This window comes from Engystomops pustulosus, chromosome 3 (assembly GCF_040894005.1).
Source record: "Engystomops pustulosus chromosome 3, aEngPut4.maternal, whole genome shotgun sequence".
NCBI classification, from domain to species: domain Eukaryota; kingdom Metazoa; phylum Chordata; class Amphibia; order Anura; family Leptodactylidae; genus Engystomops; species Engystomops pustulosus.
In genome coordinates, this window is record NC_092413.1 from 88175415 (window position 1) to 88198272 (window position 22858).

Genomic DNA, 22858 nt, shown 5'->3' on the forward strand with positions numbered 1-22858 from the left:
GAACTGATGTCACCAGGGTAAGAGCAAACAGGAAGTAAGTCACATTTCACATAACGCTAAAAACTATCATAGTACAAATCTATATGTAAACAAAGATTATTTCAAAATTATAAAGCTGGTAAATGACATGAAAAATCAAATGTTAGCACAAGTTAGTATCCCCTATAGAACACATAATAACACATAAAATAACAATATATTGAAAAAATTCCAAATGCAATGTGAAAATGCATTTCAGAACAGGATTGGGTCTGAATCAAGGCATCTAGTAGAATTAGGTTGCATTTATGTCCGTCAGTGATTAGTTTTTACATTAGTTGCTCCTCCTATTAAACTGTAACCAACAAGACTATTGCCTTCCATGTAGTTCTGCAATTTGTTTCTGTGGCCAAGCACTCAAGCAAGAGTGACTACATCTTATTGTATTTATAGAGGCTAATTAACTCCATCATTACTGAATACACCCATGATGACAAAGGGTTGCTGGAGTTAATAGACATATTATGCCTATTGGCCATCAAGATAAATGCAGGTTTAATATCTCTTGACAGAATACATAATATACGGCCTTGGCGAGACAGCTCCTCATTCTGCTCTGTACCTCTACAATAACAAAGGAAGCATTTTCACATCATTCCGGTGAGTGCCGCATTTCACTCTTTTGTTTTGCCTCATCTGTCTGCATATATTGGACGTGCACCCTGGACTGCTTTGTTTTCCCTAATGCCCAGTCTCCTGCCTTTGGTCTGCAGAAGGTGTTCATTTATGTATTCTGGTGTGAGCAGTGCCGACCTTTGACCTTTCTTTCCTACGATCCCTCCTAGAATACATAATATACTTTCAATTTCCAATGATATAATTTGACCCCCAGCTCCAAGGAAAAGACTGGAATGTGCTTTGTGTATGTTCTACTCTCATTGACAATATATATCTGATATGCCATCACACCATCGGTTCTATTCATTTATACCACTGACACTTTTATGTGGCCTTTAGGTCTGTTCAGGCATCAGGGTCCACACCACCTGAAGCTCTGACACCGCATCACATCACATATTGTAATGGGCTTTCTACTGATTCTGGTTAGACAATTAGTACATCAGAAGTCAATTTACCCTCAGTAATTTGGTGTAGTCCGTTTCTCATGACTATATGAATAGTTTTTGGGTTGGTTATAGACTTTTACTACAGCTGATAGGCACTGATAGCATGTATCTGCAATATCAAAAATGTTATAGATAAAAAAAAATTCCAAGATTTTGGAGAAATAGAGCTGGATGTCTTGTATATATGTCTCATGGCAACTTTTCATCACAAAACTATCTGAACCCGACAGCTACAATGGAAAATTGCCTGCAGTTTGATGTCTCCATAGGAGACCATAATCACCAACAACGATTGAATAACCCATCAGTGACAATTCAGAGCTCAATCTAAGCGCAGCGTCGTCCACATAACTGTGCTTTGGTAGGACTTTCATTTTCACATTCATTATTTCTGTTGTGTTACGAATCACCCAAACAAATGATCTGTTCTGTTTATTTCATCAAAGAAAACATTAAAGGAAACCTACCCCTACGGATCTACCCATTAAGGTTGATCCGGTGGAAGGTGCATCTAACGTAAGTAAGGATAGCCCTTTTTAGGACTCATCATTTACTCCACTCTATATTTTCTAATCCTAACTCAGGGTAATATGCAAATTCTCTAAAGAGGCTACTGGGGCATGAAGTAGCCGGAGCTGAGGCTACACTGCGTGACTACTCCTCGCCCCAGTAGCCTCTTTGATCCTCCTACACTGAGATCTTCAGCACGAAGCTACAAGGAGCCTGTGTTCTGCGCATGCTTCTCCACGCCCCAGTACCCTCTTTAGAAAATTTGCATATTACCCTGATTAAATATTAGAAAAGATAGAGGAGAGTAAAGGATTAGCCTTAAAAAGGGCTATCCTTAATTGGTAAATCTGTAGTGGTAGGTTTCAATTAAAGGAAAACTACCATTTGCTTTCATCCATTATGAACCAAACTTACCTTGAGAATGCTGTAGCTACACTGATGCAGAACTATATCTTGTTTATTGCTTGATCTGAATGGTGATGAGGCTATGTTGCTGCCGTGGCTGCAGTGGTGCTCTCCTCTTACCTTAATTATGCATTGCACCAGCCTTGTCCTGCCCAGCATACGCTGAGAATACGTCATCACTGTGTTGTCCCTGACAGGCAGAAGTAGTCAATTCCTACTGTGTCAACCCTTAGCTGCTGTGTGAGAGTCACCCAGGTCAGGTTGATTAGTGCTGTCTGGATAGTTCAGGCAGCTCCTGTGTATGTGAAAGTAACATGTTTATGTACAGCAACCAGCCTGCACCAGCTTTCCCAAGGTCCTGAATTTTATAATTGTTTTTTGAGCAAAACCACTAAATTTTTTCAGAATACTGGGAAGTACGCCAAGTGCAGAGTAAGATGCTTGTTTTAGAAGGAGAAATGTGCTCCTGAACAGTTTAACAGCCGGTGCAGCCAAAGCAAAGAGGGCCTCTGGTAACACCCTCAAAGCCCTTTGAGCTCATAATCATAATTTAAAAAGTTGTGTTTAGAAAGGAGGTGGTCATGGATAACAAATATAGAATATTATAGAAGATAATATAGAAGATTACCACAATCTCAAGCTCTAAAACATTACAATCTAATATACACATTTATCATGTGGTAGAGTACAAGGAGCCTTCTGCAGTCAGGGCCGGCGCTATGGGTAGGCAAAGTGGGCAATTGCCCAGGGCCCCCTGGAAGGGGAGAATCTCTTCTTTCAAATGAATCTAGAATTTTCATTTCAGGTTTAAAGTGAGAATATCTGGTGCCATTTTTATATATAACAATCACTCCCAACGGCAGATAAACAGTTCTCTCTGTTATATATTCTGTTTCCTTAGAAACATAAATTTAGATTCATATAAAAGAGGAGACTCTCTTTTTTCATAGGAATAAAGAACTGAGGTTCTATGTATCACAGGGCCAGAGATACAGCCCCCTGAAGTGTACCCCCCCTCCATATTCTTAGCCATCAGGCTACAGGGAGAATTTGCTGCTCACAGGAGCTGCTGCACCTCACAGATAATGGAATTATTCACTTTATATGTTACTACATTTTGAGAAGGGATAATATCAACTGATATTCATGTTTTTAACCTTTCTCTATGCAGAACTATCTAAGAACACACTTTCTCTCTTATTGCCTTTTATTTCGTGATACTTTTTTTTGCGAATATAGACTGATACGATGCACATTTCATCCTCTTTGCCTAATGTCGCTATTATATATTAATACCACGACCCAGAACATGTCCATAAAGCCATATGTAACACCAAAAACACCCACATGTTCTGGAATAAAGTTATTATTTTCCACCATCCTCCATTATTTATACCTATGTTATACGGTTCTCACTCAAATTCACAATAATACAATGATGCACATCTAAACGTGACTTTTATTATCTCATTAGCTTGGTTTATGGATATATAGTTATTAATTGGGTTACCATTATGTAAGGGAACATACAATGATAAATCAGTGTAAAGCTCAGTGCAATTTTATGCAATAGTTTGGTGTCCCCTGTGGATTTAACATTCCCTTTGCTGCATATTTTGGTGAATATACACATGTGGGGTCTGTACGATCTCCTCATATCTTACACACATTTGTACATATTTTAGAGGAAATTTTGAATGTTAATTGCCAAATGCATCGCCTGCTTGTCTGCTATCGAAATTCTATAGGTTTTATGGCGCCTTTACTTTTTATTCTGTTTTATTGCTATATTTTGCAGGCTGTGACTGACTTAAAATTAGTAGCTGAAAAGCAGATATCTAGTTATTACAGTTTTAGTGATTATGTGGATCTATTTATGTGAACATATCAATATGGGACATTTGTGAACTCTACACATGTCCATCTATTACATTTAGGAGATGTGAGGGTAAATATTTTCAGCTTGGAGCACATTTTTGCCATCAAATTCAAATTTTAAGTATTTTTTTTTAAAATGTTTCAGTTTGAATCAAAATAGCATGAAGGCGCCTATGTCTATAAACTCTTTAATGCAAAATTGAAAATGGGATAAGTGTCTTCTTTCATAAAATATATGGTTTGTTGGGTTTACTTTAATTCTTTTTGCTGAAATTTCGATTAAATTTTTAAACGTCAAAATTGTAAAAATTGCTCTGGTCAATAATGCGACAAAATATCCAGAAATGCCGGGTGGTGAAAGGGTTAATACCCCTTGGTTGAATTCCCGGGTGAAGATGCTTATCATCTCTCTCCTGTCTAGTTATCTATCTCCTATAATCTGACCATTTATATATGTCGCTTATTCTCTATCTATTTACTAATAATAATAATAATTAATAATTCTTTATTTACATGGTGCACACAGATTACGCAGCGCTGCACAGAGCTTGCCAGATCAGTCCCTGTCCCCAATGGGGCTCACAATCTATTCAACCTACCAGTAATATTTTGGAATGTGGAAGGAAACCGGAGGACCCGGAGGAAACCCACGCAAACACAGAGGGAACATACAAACTCTTTGCAGATGTTGACCAGGTTGTAGTGCTAACCACTGAGCCACCGTACTGCCCATCAATTTCTCTATCATCTATCTATCTCCTATAAAATTCTCCCATATTATAGTTTTTTTACCATATTAAATGAAGCCTCTTGCTGACTGTGAATGGTCATAAAATAGTTTTATTTTGGGGCCCCCCTTTTAGTTTTGCCCAGGGCCCCACTTTGTCTAGAACTGGCCCTGTCTGCAGTTGCTGCTTTCTACTGAATTTAATATCCAAAGTAGAAAGGGAGCACCCATACTTTACCATTGCTACAAGTACAATATGAGGGGAACACCAGTCAATATTCTAAAAGGCCCCAACCACTTAGTACGTCTGGAAGTGTGGTCTGCCGCCAGTCCCGGTCAGACTGGGTGGAGATTTCAGCTATAGCCTCCCCCGGTTTTCCGGTGGGGACCATAATAAATACATCAGGCTGAGCCATCCACCACCCTTCCTGCCAACCCCAAAGTGGGGTTTGGAGAAGAAAACAGCAAAATCATTGTTAATGCTTTGGTCACCAAAAAACTAGAGTACAAGGTATTTTAAGGTTCTCCCCATTTCTGCACCTTATATAGATAGATGTTCTGGTGTAGTGCGGTAAATAATGGTGACATTCATTCGAAATCTCTTTGTCTGCTTCTGAAATGATCTACATTTGGGTATATGATATACATTTTTATATCATTCCATCTTCCGTTCCTCTTCATTAATGGGGGATTTTGCCAATATTTAGTTTGTGTCGGCGTCAGACTGAGCGTGTGCGGGCATGAATCCTCTGTTTAATTATGCCAGTAATTGTAATGTTGATAACTTTGCGCTTTTTGTGATGTATAGAGTTAGCAAATACGCTGTGATTTGTGAAAGCAGAGGTGATTACATTAAGCAACGCATTTATGCTTCCCTGTGAGAAATATTACGCTGTAAAATAAAAGACGGAAAATCATTTAAGTTGCAGTAAATGGCTGAACATTTTTATTTTATTTCAAGGCTGATATATGTTCCTAAATGTGACTACACCTGTCAATGTGATCTCCTGTGTGTAGGTCACGGGTCTGAAAGAGTAATTGGGTTTTCTTAGCTTTGAAATGATTTCTACTCCACAGGGGCACCCGGCAGAGCATAAATGTCACATTTACCAGACATTGTTTAGTTGGAGCATGCAGAGACTTTTCAGTGATATTTTGGATATGTTGTAGCAGGAATATTACGAGTAGATACTTTACTTCTAGCTTTGTTAAGTGCCTATATTACTTAACAGGTTCAGATACAAGTTCATTGCTTAATATATCTATTGTGAAAAAGGTGTATTACTCACAAGACTATCCAGACCATTTATATATGTTGCAGATGTTGCGCAGTATGAATGTAACATATTTATTTTAATGTGAGTTATATGAATTGAGGACAACTGAAGACATTATGGGCTGTAAATGCCTGACCTTCTTAGCTTTGGGCGGCAGCCTGGTGGGACAGATTTATCACTTGGCAGGTATGTTACTTCAGTTTTTGGATTGTCTTAAGAGCTCTTTTGCAGATATGATTTTTAGTAGTGGTTGCGACAGCATGAAAAATGTGGTTTCATTTAGTGGATTTGCCAATTTTTTGGCCAAAAAGTATCAAACATTTACTAAGTTTTTCCTACACCACTGGGGGGTTGGAGTGGCTTTGCACCTCCATTTGCTATTTTAATAAATCTGTTTGCCACATCTGGATTAACATTATAACTCTTGAGTAAAATGGGTGATTTGAGACACTTTAAAAATGGAAACCTGATGTACCTACAATGATCTATCCCTTTTATACCAAAATGTTTAACACCTTCCATAAAATGTTGAAGCACGGAGAAGAGTCACTGGTAGAATCTATCAGTGCTTGTATTGCTAGTCACAGTTCTTGGGTAACAGGAATTGTGACTATTTTCCCCCAAGTGGGCCATCTTCGGCTGAGGAACTCTGAGCCTGCACACTAGCTATAGCCTGCACCAGAAAAGCAACACGCTTTAGGATGCAGACAGGATGCAACACGCTTTAGGATGCAGACAGGATGCAAACAGAAATTTAGAAATACAGGTAGGATTGCTGAGTAACATTAAAAGCAATTTTACTGACAACGTTGTGGTTGGAATTAGAAAAATGACATTAGATAAAAATTAAAAGTCAAAAAAAGAATCTTAGCAAGGGTTTATGATAAAACATAAGGCAGAGAATACTTTTTATTTCATGTTTGTGTGAAGCTAATTAAAAGACTATTAGCAATATATTTATGGTTAATGTTGTAGGTTATATGGAAACATGTTCCCTTGTGGTCACACATTGTAAGCTTTAAAGAAAATTATGTAATCGATTGTATATTTTTCATTTTTTGTATATTTTCATATTCTTCAGAGAATTATTAAAAGTTGATCAATAAGTTATATGTATCAAATGGCTTTAAAGGAAATCTACCATTTGCTTTTATGCATTATGAACCAAACATACCTTGAGACTGCGGTAGCTACATTGAAGCAGAAACAAATCTTCTTTAATACCTGAACCAAGTGGTTTTGCTGAAAAAACTATTATAAAGTTACGATAATGAAGCTCTGTCGCTCCTGTAGCTACCCTTGCGCTTTGCTCTTACCCTAATTATACATTCCTCCAGCCTTGTCCTGCCCAACACAGGCTGAGAATACATCCTCACTGTGTTGTCCCTGACAGGCAGAAGTGGTGCACCATCCCCCAGCTGCTGATTAGTCCAGTCTGGATAATTTAGGCAGCTTCTGCATATGTGGAAGTAACGTGTTTATGTACACCAGCCAGGCTGCACCCGGCTTTCCCAAGGTCCTGAATTTTATAATAGTTTTTTGTGAAAAACCACTAAGTTCAAGGATTAAACAAGATATGTTTCTAAATCAGTGTCTCTACAGCATTATCAAAGTATGTTTGGTTCACAATGCATAAAAAGAAATTGTAGATTTCCTTTTTTCTACAAGCCTTCAGCTGGAGCATTTCCCAATCTTTGTTTACAAGCATTACACCCCTGAAGTCAATCAGTAGACTGACTGGTCACATTCTTTATTACTGGCTCTGATTGGTAAGTTGTAAAGTTTGATAAAAGCCCACCTTGCAGTTTCCCTGAACTACCACTAAACAATATGTAGCTCTGTCTGCTTTTGTCTCCAACCTGTGTGTAGTAAAGCTAATTCCATGTCTTTCCTCAGCTGGTCAGTGGTGGTTTCTGGTGTGAAATACACACCCATCTTATAATGATATTCAATACTACAGAAAGGCTGCTAATATATTGTGAATAGAAACTTTACAGGTACTTTTAATAAATTTAGGTAGAGTGGCATATATCATGCTTAACCCCTTCCTGCACCCTGATGTGACTCTACATAATAGAATATGGTTAGTTCCTGCTCATTGATGTAGAGTTACGTCATGGTGATTGCCTGAGGCCGGAAGATCAATGTGGGATCCCCGCAATATGCTATAGCCAGGTTCCCTCTGTAACAGCCTGTATCATGACTATCACAATTAATTCTATATTTTGCAAAACAAGTTAACCATAAAAAAAAAGCTATATAAATGGGGAGCTGCCGTAACCATGGTCACTGATAGAATAACATTAACACATTATTTTTATAGTACAGTGAATGGTCAAACAAAATGCTAAAAACTATAAACAAAAATGTATTATTTCTTTAACCACCACCAAGAAAGAGTTAATAAAATCTCATTATTAGCTATTAAACCCCCCTAAATGATGAACTTCAAAAGTTGATCTCATCCAGAAAAAAAATAATCGCCCATATGTCCAAATTATAAAAAAATAAACATTTTATAACCTGTATAATGTGACAATTAAATCTGCTTTGAATGTTACTCCTTCCCTTCTATGCCCGGCCATGTGCCCATAAAGCATATTACCAACACATATGGGGTATCTTCATACTCTGCATCAAATAAGGTATCAAACTTTGTGGAGTTTCTGATCATTTAATACTTTGTGACAGTTAAATTTTTGGTCAAAATTTATGTATTGTCTAAAAAAATTACAATTTGTAAATTCCACCTCCATTTCGTTTTAACCCCTGTGAAACATCTAAAGGGTTAACACGTAGAAAAGGAGAAAAAAATCCACTTGGTCCGCACTGGCAGTAAGTAAAAATTTTGCAAAAGTTTATTTAATCCATCAATACGTAAAAAGTATACAAAAAAACATCACTTTAATACCTGTGGTAACACATTTGGACAAAACAATGCATTATTTCCTAGTCATACCTAGGGAAGCATTAAAGTGAATGAGCTTAAATATGAAAAGGAAACCACAAGAAGCATTAGGTGAGGTGCATGGTTAGGTGGAGTCTCAGCGTGGTAACAGAAGTTCAAAGACTCGTGAATTGGTATCAACATGTTGTATCCTTGCAACAGAGCCACAATTAGAAAAAGGAATGGTAATTAATTAATGTGATGTACATGATTGTTAAACATATATGTTGTACAGTATTATGTGTTAGTTTAATAAATGTACATCAAATCATTCTTATGGTTCATGCCTTTGGGAAATCACGTATCCAAAAGCATGATCCAGTATGACTCGTACATATGTAAGTTTTTCACAACGTCCACCTCGTTCGTTGTAGGGTATGTGCACTTTGGCAATGATGGTCGTGTAATGTACAGACCTACCATGTGAATCTCGAAAATGTCTAGATGCCCCAGATACATTACGGGCACTAGCACGATTATTTGGGTTACCACCGCTAATGTATTCTGATGCACGAGTTTTGAGTTTCCGTATGGTGCATCCTACATATTGTAGTTTGCACTTGGTTCGTGTTATTAGATATATGACATAAGTAGACTAGCAATTAAGATGTTTCTTAATGTAAAAAATGGAAATGTTGGTGCAAGATGTGAATTAAGAGGTTTTGTGCATGTGATGGCAAATCTTCCACCTCCACAGCAAACACTGCCCTTAAATTTTAACCAGTTATGTTTTGATTTATCATTTTTGAAACGGTTAATAGTTAACATACTACCTAAAGTTGGTTTTCTAGTTGATACGCATTGAATGCCATTTAAAGGGTTAACACACTTCTTAAAGTTTTCATACATTGAGGGATATAGTTTCTAAAATGGCATAATTTACAGGTTTTTACTGTTATTTAGGCCTCTCAAAGTCACTTAAATTTGAGCAGGTGCCTAGAAATATGGGGCAACATTATGGCATTTTTTATAAAAAATTAGAAAAATTGCACCTTAAATTCTAAACCTCCTTACAACCTAGAAAAAGAGAGGATGTATAAAAAGCCATGCCAATATACAGCAGGAAAATGTTAGTTATAAAGTTACTTGGGTGCTATAAACTATCTGCCTGAAAAGCAGAAAATTTTTAACTTTGAATATGAATAATGTTTGCCAAAGTTCAGTTTGTTTCATAACTTTTTCATAACACAAAAGATATCATCAATTTTTTTAATTAATTTGAAGTACAATGTGTGACGAGAAAACTATCTTCAAGCTTGGTCCTAAAGCCCTAAAATGGCTTAGTTACGAAAGGGTTAAGTCTAATAGGGCCCCATGTATTGGTCTGTAAAGGGACCCATACTCTTTTAATTACTCCCCTGGTTGTATAATAATCTATTTTAATTCTATCCATCTTAATTGGGATCTTAGCATCTACTACAAAGTAAGAACTGGGTCCAAAGTTGCAAGACAGCTTTGTAGTAGTTTGATGCTTCTTTTTAGGTAACATTATGCAATACCAATGCAGAAGTTTTGAAGCCAAAAAATACATTAAAACAGAGCATTCAGCAATGACACATTGGCATTTAAAAAGAAAATGTGAAAATAGTTTTCATTAGACAAACACTGCCCGCTGAAGGTTAATCAAATGCCGAACTATACAAGGTAATTTGGAAATACAGACAGTCCCCTACTTAAGGACACCCGACTTACAGACAACCCATAGTTACAGACAGACCCCTCTGACCTCTGGTGAAGCTTTCTGAATGCTTTACTATAGTCCCAGACTGCAATGATCAGATGTAAGGTGTATGTAATTAAGCTTTATTGATCATCCTTGGTCCCATTACAGCAAAAAATGTTTAAACTCCAAATGTCACTGGGGCCAAAATTTTGTTTGTTTGGATCTACAGTTATAAAATACACAGTTTCGACTTACATACAAATTCAATTTAAGAACAAACCTCCGGACCCTATCTTGTACGTAACCCGGGGACTGCCTGTATATACCACAGCTCTGTTGTCTTGGCACAACTTATTACCTGTGCAGCACTGAAATAAATAACTACTTTCTTCACAAATTATATTTTTTAAAATGGTGGCATTAGTCATAATATCATAGATGGTCAATGCTGCGTTATTCAGTATTTGGTGTATGTATTGTGCTGAAGTATGGACCAGCTCTTCATTTTAACATCTTAAAGCATATTTTCTGGTAATTTCAGGGAATATGAGCTAAGCTGTCCAAAATAGTTTTTTGAATTAGACACAAACCTAAAATATACATTGAAAAAACTTTTCAATTACATGTAGGAGATGTAGTGTACAAAATGCATGTATACCTGTGCCATGACAGCCTCGGCAATGACTTATATTGGCCATAAAAAAAAATACATATTAAAGGAATTATTCACCAACATTAAAGTTTGAGAATGTTCAAATGAAAAATTAATAAAACATATTAATATACTTTAATTCTGAGAATCTAACACATAACCCACATTCAGATTCCCTTCTTGGGGAATCTCATTACTTTAGATAAGCTGCTCACATTTTCTGTCTCCGTGTCAGCCATGCGTCGGTTTAGCTGATAAAAAAAAAATAAACCAGACAGCATCATGCCACTAACACAGAGAGTAGAAGAATCTCACTGGCTATGCTGTGATTTTTTTTGAATGTTTCAACACTAAATTATATATATATTTTTTTTTTATTAATCCACACTTGCAAAAAATCCCAAGTCCTTTTCTTTAACCACTTTTTCATGTGCATGTGTATAATATAATATAATGTTGGTATGCAGAGATCAGATACAAATCAATAGCAGGTAATTGTTAGCACATGAATGGTTTAAAAGAGTTGAATTAGAAATAAAGATCTCATTGTTTTAACAAGGTATATTCCGACAATCCCCTTTTCCTGGAAATCCTTGCAAGTTTGTGTAAAGGCCTGTTTATCCGTCATGAGGGAATTAAAGCTTCTGCTTTATACAATAAGAGGGCAGTATTCATTGTATACTATCCAGGAATTATTTGACAGCTTAGTTCTCCAGAGAAATCTACTTGTCACCAGCCATTCATAACTGAACTGTCAGAAACCATGCACAAGATTTCCAGATGAACTGTCTTCTAAGATGCTTGCCACTAGCCATGAAAGCGACAATAAATTATAAGCACTCTAAGCCATGTAACACATATACCAACAATATTCTTAATATAATTTTGATGAAAATACAGATTAAAAAATAGTTGTGAAAAGGTAATATTGCACTTCACATCTTAGTAGTTTTTTTTCTGTTTTTAGATTGTAGACTTTTATTCAGACACTGACAGCCATCTTGCAGTAGTTCCTAGAGACTTGCTTAAAGGGGTATTCTCACAAAGACAAGATTCTTAATTATACTCAGGATAACAAAATAATACATTATCAAATTCAATGTTATGAACAAAAATGCAGCATTTCACAGATATAAATCCAACCGTTCTCTATCAGTCCTGGTGTACACAAATTTGACTGTCCCTGGATACGATTGTAAATCTTCTGATCAGATTCTTCTCATGAATAGCTTCTCTCATCTGCACACTGCAGCGCTCTCTGCTTCCTGTCCCTCCCCCCTGTATTACATGACCAGTTCAGACACAGGCACTTACTGCAGGCAAGCAGCAGTCTACAGAGGCTTACTGTACAATCTACAGACACACAGTATAAGGTCTTTATCCGGGAGGGAAGCATAGCTGAGTCTGTGTGTGTTATAGAAGAGTTAGCAAAGCTGAGATTGTCATTGTGTTTTATATCCATCTCATGGATCTCATCATCTCTCATCTCTAATCTATCTCATCTCTTTTTTTTCTATGTTTCAGATATTAGAAGAATGTTCAAAAGCTAAATAAAAGTGTAAGTTAACCCTTTACTATGTCAATCTAAGCACATTGTCAGCACACAGTATCACATAGCACAGGGGAATCATGAAGTGTCTGCTTAGAAAGTCCCTGCCTGCACTCTGGATTCTCATACTGACTTGTCTAGGGGGTGATATGACCAAAAACAGAAATTAAATTGACTAAAATTGCAAAATAAGGGGTTAAAAATGATCGGTCATTATCTAATTAATTAAATGAGGTGACTACCAACCACAAAAAGCTGAAAAGTCATCTCTACAAAACAAGAAACAAAAATATGCAATGAATGTTTTCTAACAATAGATTCTCTTTCAGAAGGATGTTTACTTTCTTAATATATTTATGGAGGAAGCCTGCTTGGCTTCATATTTAGATATGTGTTGCAGCAGCCATATGGCCATAAAGACAATAGTGTAGAAATACTGTATCTATAAGCTAAACGTGAGAGTTTGAAAATGTGCTCTATGGTCATTGCAGGTCATTGTGTAGGATTTGAGAGCAGATGTATTTATTACTGATGATTTAATGGTGCTACCTATGTTATCCATATATAGATTTTTCCTGTCTGTTTAATTCTCTTTTATAATGTGGTAACAAATAAATCTCTTATAAAGCAGGAAATGTCAGTTTACTTCAAAGTTTTAGCTCATTTTCTTATGTCAAAGACAGATCCTGTTAGCTATGAAATGTAAACATCTCTACATTGCTTTGTATTTTTCTGTTCCTATAATATAATAGAAAAAAACTAAAAGCCCAGTTTGAGAATCCAGTTTGAACATTGGAATACTTTCCTTAAATATTTTTATCAAAATTATGAAACTTCCAGGACATCTACCATCAGTATGGAGGATTATAAACCAGGAACACTGACATACTGGTGTGTGCCCTCTCTGGCACGAATCCCTCTTATTTTAGTTTTTTATTCCCTGGAGACCTTCAATATCATTTGAATATGTTTTAAGTTTTTTTGTAAAACATAACATATCATGAAAAAACTAAAAGAAGAGTGGATCATGCCAGAGGAGGTACACACCAGTATGTCAGTGTGCTTGGTGTACAATCCTTTATCCTGGTGCTTCTAACTATATCAGTTTCTTAAGTGCTCAATTTTGAAACATGTAATTCCAAAAAGATTTATAGGAAAAATATGAGTTTGAGTGTGTTCAGTTTTTTTTCTGTCAAGATGGGGTGCAGAGTGTAAATATTGAGCAAAAAAAAGAACTGATGTGATCCTACCAATTGGCTGCAATGAAACAGAGTGAAAAATTTAAAGGGGTCTGAATACTTTCCGTATACCAGTAAACTATATTATAGCACATTAGTCTGTCTTCTTCTACTCCAATGCAGTTCTGGATTTTACATTTTAATTACTTGGACTAAAGGTACATTACCGTCTATGAAACTTTCATGTATAGAATGACTATGTTTGAGGTGTAAAAATGTCATTATGATTTATGAGCAGAAGAAACATTTTAAATTAAGATTTGTTTGATTGTCTGCTTCTATTAGGAAAGCCGGGATGGTGTTTTCACTTCCCTCAAATAAATACACTACAATGTAGAAGACGAGGCCTTGTGCATGCAGCATGACTATGAATAATTTTCAGCACTGAATATTTTACATCCAGTAATTTAAGATAGCTGCCACTTTTTAATAACCATGGATGTGCATTCAACTTGGTATGTTTTTGTTTTCTGGGTAATTGATATAACATCTTCTTGTTAATGACGGTAAATTATAACTATGTTTTATGAATCTGTCATTTCAGCTTGTCGGTTGTAGAACGCAGGCGGCTTGTGTGCACTGGAGCATGGAAATGCAAACTGCTGTGCACAAGACTGGGCTAGGTATATTGAAAAATACAAAAACATGAATATCAATGACAAAGGTTTCTGAGCATTATCCGTATGCTGTGTAGCTTATTTATATCATTTGCATGATATGAAATATGAACTCAAATTTAAATTACAAGCACATTCAATTTAAAGTTACAAGGGATTTTAAGAAATTATTTGAATTTTAAAGAAATATACAACAATATATCATGAGATGAATCTATTTAGCCATAGCTTAATAAAGAAAACTAGTCTAAAGAAATTCTGATGCTGATGCTCACTCTAAGTGGCCATTATTGTTGGGTAAGTGTACTTTTGTACCATTTTTGAAAATTTTGTTACATTTGCATTCTATATTTAATACATGGAAGTTTTAGAATTGGATATTTAATATATATTTTATATTAAGACAATATTGTGTAGTATGCACCTAATGTTTTTGAGAATTCTCTTTGTATTCCACCATCCCCAGTAAGCTTGAACATACAATCACCGGCATCACTAGAACACATGTATTGTAGACTCTAATTTCTACTGTATTGCATTCTTTTGAGAAAATACACTGTATCTACTAAATCCTGCCACGGGTTTCAACAGTAATTAACCAGCATGCCTGAAGGGTTGTAGAAGGCTACTGGCTGTCTTGAGGATGCAATGGTTCCCCCAAACTCTACAAAGGGTAACTTGCTCTGTTAATATAATTTTAAATTAAAGTTATAGTAACCTCTTAGATGATATTGTCTTACTCTGACAACAGCATCGGAGGGGTGGCAGTCTGTAATCTCTTATCACAGACTAGTTCTCCTCTGTGTCAAGAGTAGAAATCTATACTAAAAATTAAAGACAGTAAAAATATAAATTGTTACATTAATAACTGGTTTGATGCCTGTTTAATATACATAATTTCAGCACCTACTGTCAACTAAAAAATAAAGTCAAAACTCACCTTTCTGACATCACCTGTATGTCCTCTTCTGTCTGGGACAGTCTGAGACAGAAGAGGACCTATGGAGGACGTCGGAAAGATGAGTACAGTGTTATTTTTTTTCCTACTACAGGGGCTGGGCAGGCTGTATGCTACAGGGGTTGGGCAGGCTGTATGCTACAGGGGCTGACAGACTATATACTGGGAGGCTGTAACCAATGCATTTCCCACCCTCGGCTTATACTCGAGTCAATAGGTTTTCCCAGTTTTTTGTGTTGAAATTAGGGTTTTCGGCTTATACTCGGGTCGGCTTATACTCGAGTATATACGGTATATATATATATATATGTATATATATATATATATATATATATATATATATATATATATATACACACACACACAATATGACCCTATGTGGAAGTAAGAATTCAACTGTTTGGCAGCCATGATTGGCTATGGAGGTTCTCGTGATGTGTTTATAAAATTAGCCATTACAAATACTGTTAATTGCATAAACATTTTTGCAAACTCATTTATCCTGACATGGGAATGAATACATAAACACTGAATGAAACCTAGGGGATAATTGGCGGTCAATAAATCAATAAAGAAGCAAATATAACATTTATTTGTATACATATACACATATCTAATTTCTATTAATTTAATCAATAGAGGAAACTTATATTGTGGTAATAAGGTTAGAACAGAGATATAACTCCATTATTTGACTTACAAACTATAATGGAATGTACCTTTAAAACATAAAACTTGATTAGAAACGCATCCATGTCATCTGTTAAAAATGTATTTATTTATAGCAATAATAAGTGCACAACAGTTAACAAACTGCAGCAGGGAGAGAATATTATAAAGAAAGTTTACATAAATGACTGTCAACTAATGGCAGTTTTACATTTCGCTGGCATATAATTTTGGTTTCTTATGTTTCCAATTTAACTAGATGGCAGAAATATTGCTGACACTGTTGTAAATAACTGCAAGGCTAACATTCAAGGCAAGCTTTATGTATTAGTGGAGAGAATCATTTCTTATTGGAATTTGCCTTCTAAATAAATTATTTCTAAAGTCAGTCTTCCCTGTAAATTAAAAGAAAGTTTATAAATTGTCATTGTATAATAGTACTGTAGATAAGTACTATAGAAAAAAGAAAAAAGTTGCAGGTGAATCAAATACAACCATTACGCTTACAGCATCCAGAGGAAGACGAAAACCCTATAATGCACATGTCAATTGGCCCTTAGTGGGGAAAAACTTCTTCCAATATGGCTGTCAGAAGAAATCCTTGTATTAAAATTCATTTAAATGGATATAGTTTCCATAATGTGTGAGATTTTTGTTTTTCAAAATCTTGAAAGGCATCCAGGTCCTTCTCCAGCATGTGACTCCAGCATATGATCAGCCATCACAAAATCACGTGGCAGCGATTTACAAAGACTTACTGTATTTAAAGTACAACTGTAAATTGTTGGCTAACTCTGCGCTAAGCTAAAATAAGCAATTTTCTAATTGACTCTCATTAGTAATCTGCCACCAGGGGTTTTATCTTGTCCCTTTGGCTGCTCTCCCTCCCTTTGTTTTCATTGGTAACCATGGGAATCCATATCTGTACCCTGGAGATGAATGGAGGGTGGGTGAAGGTTGTTGGGAACGACACTATGAGAGATGTGCACTCTCGATCTTTAGTCTGCTAGGTGCAGGAGAATTTAAGTCCTGACTTTGTCCAGCATCAAGAAAAAAATCTCTAGAACCTTGAATGATGTCACAAGCATGTGACTGATCACATGCTTCAGGTCATCCCATTGCAAACATGCTGCAGCCTGGACAGAGCCACAGGATGGTAGGAAGTCAGGAATAGTATGTAGTAGAGCTCTGTGTGTTTGAGAAGTGTATGTATGAACGTGTGAATGCAAGCACAAATCCGGGAGACATTAAAGGTAAAAAAAAAGTGTTATATATATATATATATTCCTAGATTTCCCAGCTCTTCTCTTGCAACCAACTGGGCATTCATGGCAGCTTCCATAGGGAATACTGGCAAAATATAAAAAATCAGTGATTGGATAAAAACTATTTAAGGGAGGGGGTCCTTTCAGAGCCGTGGTCATCTTTCAGATGACCCCAAAGATAAAAGTCTAAGGGGGTCAGATCGGGAAACCTTGTTGGACATTCAACTGCCCACTTTCCAGGGAACTGTTCATGCAGGAATGCTCAGACCTTTGGGGTCATCTGCAGTCTATTCTGTGAAGATACAAGTTGTGCATAATCTGGATACTTGAAGCCTTGAAGCTAGCATTTGTTCTGCGGTGCTGCTATCAGTGTGGGAGAAGAGGTTTGCATTGACAATTCAACACAATGGGCAGCACTTCGAACACATTTTAAAAGTGGTCATAAACTTGTAAATAACTAATGAAAGAATAAAGTTACATTAAAACCACCATTGTTTTTCATGTGAAATTCTCAATAAGTTTGGTGTATTACATAACCCTCTTCCCATTGCAAAAAGAAAATTGGATCCAAAATAGCCAACTTCAAAATGGTTACCATAGTCAACACCCATCTTAAAAAGTCCCACATATATATGCGATTATGTGATGTTGCCATCTGTTCATCGTTTTATTCCTATGTAAGTGTTTTATAGGGTAGTTGACAAGTTTTAATTTATCTTTTTCTTTGTGGTTTAGTAGACGACTGAATGATAATTTCTTGCTATGATGCAGAGATCCAGTGCTCTGTGCTGACAGCTCTGTGTCTTCCCTGCTTTGCTCTGTACTAGATCTCGGTACAAGCAGTAATACTGAGAAAATAATTTTGCTCGAAAATTGCTGTTTAGTTGCAATCACAGTGGTATATATGCCTCACTGCGACCATGTATGCAATCTGCACCTTTATAGAGCGATATTGTACTAACCACTTTTAATGCCTTCCGTGAATACTTTCTATGGTGTTATATATACTTGTATCAATGTGAAGTGAATCTAACTTTTATGAATCTAGTGGTAAAGCGTTAGAAAACAGTAGGAAGCATGGTAATTCTGGGTGCTGGATGAATGGAAATTAAGTTTTAATCTAACGCATTCAGTTGATGTCAATATTACAACGGCTCTGTCATGGAATGGAAAAGAACATGTAGGAGAAAAACATAAGTAGTCCACATAAGACCACCCAGCCCTCAATGACAACATCCTTGGCTTACCAGTAACCAATGCTTTACACAAACACCACAAAATGTCACCTTCCACCTATCCACTTAGTCACCTTCAAACCCTCACTCAGCTAGTTTCATTTACAAGCATTCTATTCCTAGGGAACACTTTTCACTTAAGTCTCTAAGTCTCACTTAATGACCATTGTTAGCCACTAATTCCTACAGATCTGGTGATTTTTCATACCACTTAGCCCTTTTCAAAGAGCCTAGACCCCTTCTGTGTTTTCTTTCCTTTATGTCACTTGAATGAGAAGAATGATGCTCCATACCTCTTCTCAAAACCTTTTACTAAAATTTTCACCAGATGTATTAAAAAGCAATGGTCCAGCAGCTGTCTCCTCCATTGCATCTTTATTTTTGAGTGTTATTTATTATCCTAGACCTGCTGATTTTTATAAATAGGTGAATCAATCATACCCTTCATTTCTTCTTCATTCAGTCTTTTTATGCATTGCACAACCACCTAAAATCACCATTCTTTGGAATATTATATTATGGTCTTATCATTACTCCTCATGACTATTGTATCGTGTAATCTATTTCTATTTTGACATTTTGCTAATAAACCTATCCTCTCATTGTGTACCTATAAAACATTCAGACTAACCTCTGACCTTAAAATCATGCATGTCTTTAGAACTAATATTTCACGGATTATAGTCAGATCTCCTGCAATTATAGATAATTGCTTTCATACAAGATTAACCCATCACCTTTACTTACCCTTCACATCTTATTCATTTCCTGCCTGGAAGCTCACATTGCATGTTATGTGGATTTAGATGCCAATAGTTACTGTACATTCCCTTCAGTAAATCCCATGTTGGTCCACAGCTGATGTTCTCACCCTTGTGTGCCAGTGGTATTGGTAAAAGAAATATTCATATAGATATGAACAAACATGGCGTCCTGCTCAGAAAGCTATTGTATTTTTTTACTACACCTAAAAAGTGTTTTGAAATCCCTGTTCACATTTATTGTACTTATTGTCATTTTTATGCTAATTTTAGTAGAAAAAAATCCAGCAGTATGCTTTTTATTGTAATAAATGTTATACTCACATTATATTAACATGGAATGCTGGAGCTTGAATATAGTAAAAAAAAGAAACAGTAAAGACTAAATAGATGACATCGCATGGACAAATAAGGAATACATGAGTTCTCTATTCTAACGTTCTAATTTATTCAATGTTTATAAGGGTCAGACTGGCCAAACCTAGGGTCCAAAGTGATCTTAAACCTGTGGGGGAGAGCCGACCACCACTTAGTAAATAGAAGCTATTTTACATTTACAGGCATAAATCAATTGTAATCTAAGTAAAGTAAAGTCAAATTGCTCCCAGAAGAAGCATTTATTGGGAACATGCCGAGTTATCTCCTATTTGATCTTACCTCTCTGGAGCAATTACACACTAACAATTAGAAGGAAGGAGATGTTTGGGCTAAATGTTTATTTTAATTTAATTAGGAAATGTGAAAGCTGCAATTATTTATTAAATTTATTCCATTAGCCGAGACGATTTTTACTGAGGGTAATGGTCATGACCTGAGCACACAAAAGTCTGGTCAGCGTTAACAATGGTTTTACATAGCCAGTAATTGGATAGATTTCACAGCACTCTAATCTAGGAGATAGCATAGTGTATAGGCACCATAAAACACCTTCAGGAGCACCTGCTGCTCGCCATCAATAAAATACTTTTATAAGATAATATATTATTCTTGCCAGGGCAAGAAACATGGAGTTAGGAAACATGGTTGCTTTCTTCCTAAAACAGCACTACACCTGTCTGGTACTGCAGTTCTGACCCATTTACCATTTACCTCATCAGGACAGTGCTGGAATATCAGAGATAAAGATGATACTTTCCCACTATAGGTTACTGCGAAGGGTCCCACTACCACAATGTGGAAGTATATATGTATAAAATATATGGATTAAATGTATTTTATGGTTACCATAAATATCCTCGCCTATGAGATTACAGCAGCTATGTTAAGTTTTGTGTCCCATTTAGATCAGATGACCTAAATGACAAGAAATTTTCAGATAGGAATCAATAACTTAGGCAGCTCACTGTGAGTCTATAAAACTGGAGAGTCTTTTAAACATTTAAATATTTTTAATTTACATACATTTTATTTTAGTTAAATACTATTTTCAAATGTACATACAAACATTCAAAAAAATTCTCCTGATCATTGGAGCCCTCACTGTACAATCTCTTGGCTGAAATACATCACAGATTTTATATATACTACATTCAAAATGCTAGGAAACTATCAGTCTCGATTTAAAAACACTTTGAACATCGTATCAATACATGGTTTGGGAATATAGAGATTATAGGGGCAACAGGAATTGTGCATTATACATAATTACACACATGGCAAGTCACCCTTTATTAGGTCTTGGTATTTCAGTGGTTTGGTCCTCTGTTTTTTTGTTATAATGAGATTTGAGAGAAGATGAAAGTAAAAAAGAGTCAAGCTAGCGGAACAATGGAGTTGATGTATTATGAGTTGCCTTTTGTGTGCTTGTTTCACTTATAAAAGTAAAGTTAGATAGCCAGCTTAGATCCAGCACATTTTGAGGAGAGCAGTGTGCAAAAAGAAGAAAATATCTAAATTTCTACAAGCTAGAATTTTTCATATTTCTCATGTCACATTGGATCCACATGGGAACATACAACTGTGCCCTGTAGTGCCCATCTACCAGCATATATCTTTATATTATTTAAGTGTAGTACCATTCATGCAAAGGTAGTGATACCCCAGCAGATAACGAACCTCCGCACCATTCTTAAGTGATCCCCAGTCCAAACATTCTCTGGGTCAAAGATTCTGTGACATGGTCTCGTCATTTTCAAAATAAAATAATGTATTCCATCTACGCCACAGTGTCCATTCTATCTAACACAACTTGTACTGTAAATTCAAACAACGATAACACTCAGCAGTGAAGCTTTTAATAATCCAACTCATCTGCTCTAGGAAACTTAATGTGATGTTCAAATCAAATGTTTATCCTATCTCTTAATCCTTGGATGATGGAAGATCTTACCATGTAAATCCTGCATTAGTTAGTACCAACTGAAGCTACAAAGAAAAAACAAATGTGTTAGAACATTTAGGTTTTTTTGTGAAGCCTATATGTAAATCTTTAAATTTATTAAAAGGGGTTTCCTGGTTTAGAAAACAAATTTGTGAGTACTCCATTTGCGTCTGGGGAAATGGCAGATTACCATAAAGGAAGCTTGGCTGGCTGCCACAGAGGGAAGGTCAAGTCACATCACAAAGCTGGTCCCCTGCTTCAGAGACAATTGTAGTGGCCAGTAAGTGTTAGCCTACCCAGTGATGCAGCTCTACTGTTCTGAAAATGTAGGTAGTCAGAGTCAGCAAGACTGTTCCTCCAATGCTTCCTAGTGTTGCTGCTGGGGTCAGTGTACATATGCTGTATGTCTCAGCTAGTAACTATCTTGTAATTATTATGTTGTTCCCTGTAGGGAGAGGGGTGTTGGATGTCGTACATTTGATTATTGTGTCTTAGGGTCACAGAAAAGATTTTTACATACACTATATAAAAATGTAAGATCACTTGATTTTTTCGGAAATAATGTAATGTACAGTGATCAACATTTGAAGGATTTTTGTAAGGGGTACACAATGCTACTAGAACACTGTTTTACGGAGGAAGTGTCATTGTATAGGGAATGTTTATGGTACTGTATGTTGTAACTTTGGCTCTATGTAAACTTTTAACACCTATGTGTCTTTTGTTCTGTAATAATAATACGAACTCTTTATTTATATAGGGCACACAGATTACACAGCGCTGCACAAAGCATGTCAAATTGGTCCCTGTCCCCATGGGGCTCACAATCTAAACAACCTACCAGTATGTTTTGGAGAGTCGGAAGAAGCCTTGCCGGCGAAACCCTGGGTCGGGCGAATAGAAAGCTAGCGTCCCGTTATGTGAATTCGTGATATGCGCATTTTTAATGGACTCTTGTGATTATAATGAACTGAAATAAATTTTAACTTTATTGGAACGTACCACACCATCTGCCTGCATATTTTCTTCCAGTTACAATATAATAATAAGAAGATTTGGAGCTCCGGTCATAGTGAAATTA

At 36.2% G+C, this 22858-nt stretch overlaps 1 protein-coding gene and 1 long non-coding RNA gene across 5 annotated transcripts in view; one reads left to right on the forward strand and one right to left on the reverse strand.

Moving 5' to 3' along the window:
- Positions 1-22858, reverse strand: part of SASH1 (SAM and SH3 domain containing 1) — a 568005-nt gene that overhangs the window by 410640 nt on the left and 134507 nt on the right. The window lies entirely within an intron of this gene.
- Positions 562-22778, forward strand: LOC140120498 (uncharacterized). Its single transcript, XR_011853827.1, has 5 exons — positions 562-639; positions 12690-12723; positions 14238-14407; positions 14497-14575; positions 22538-22778. It is a non-coding gene; the product is annotated as an uncharacterized lncRNA (long non-coding RNA).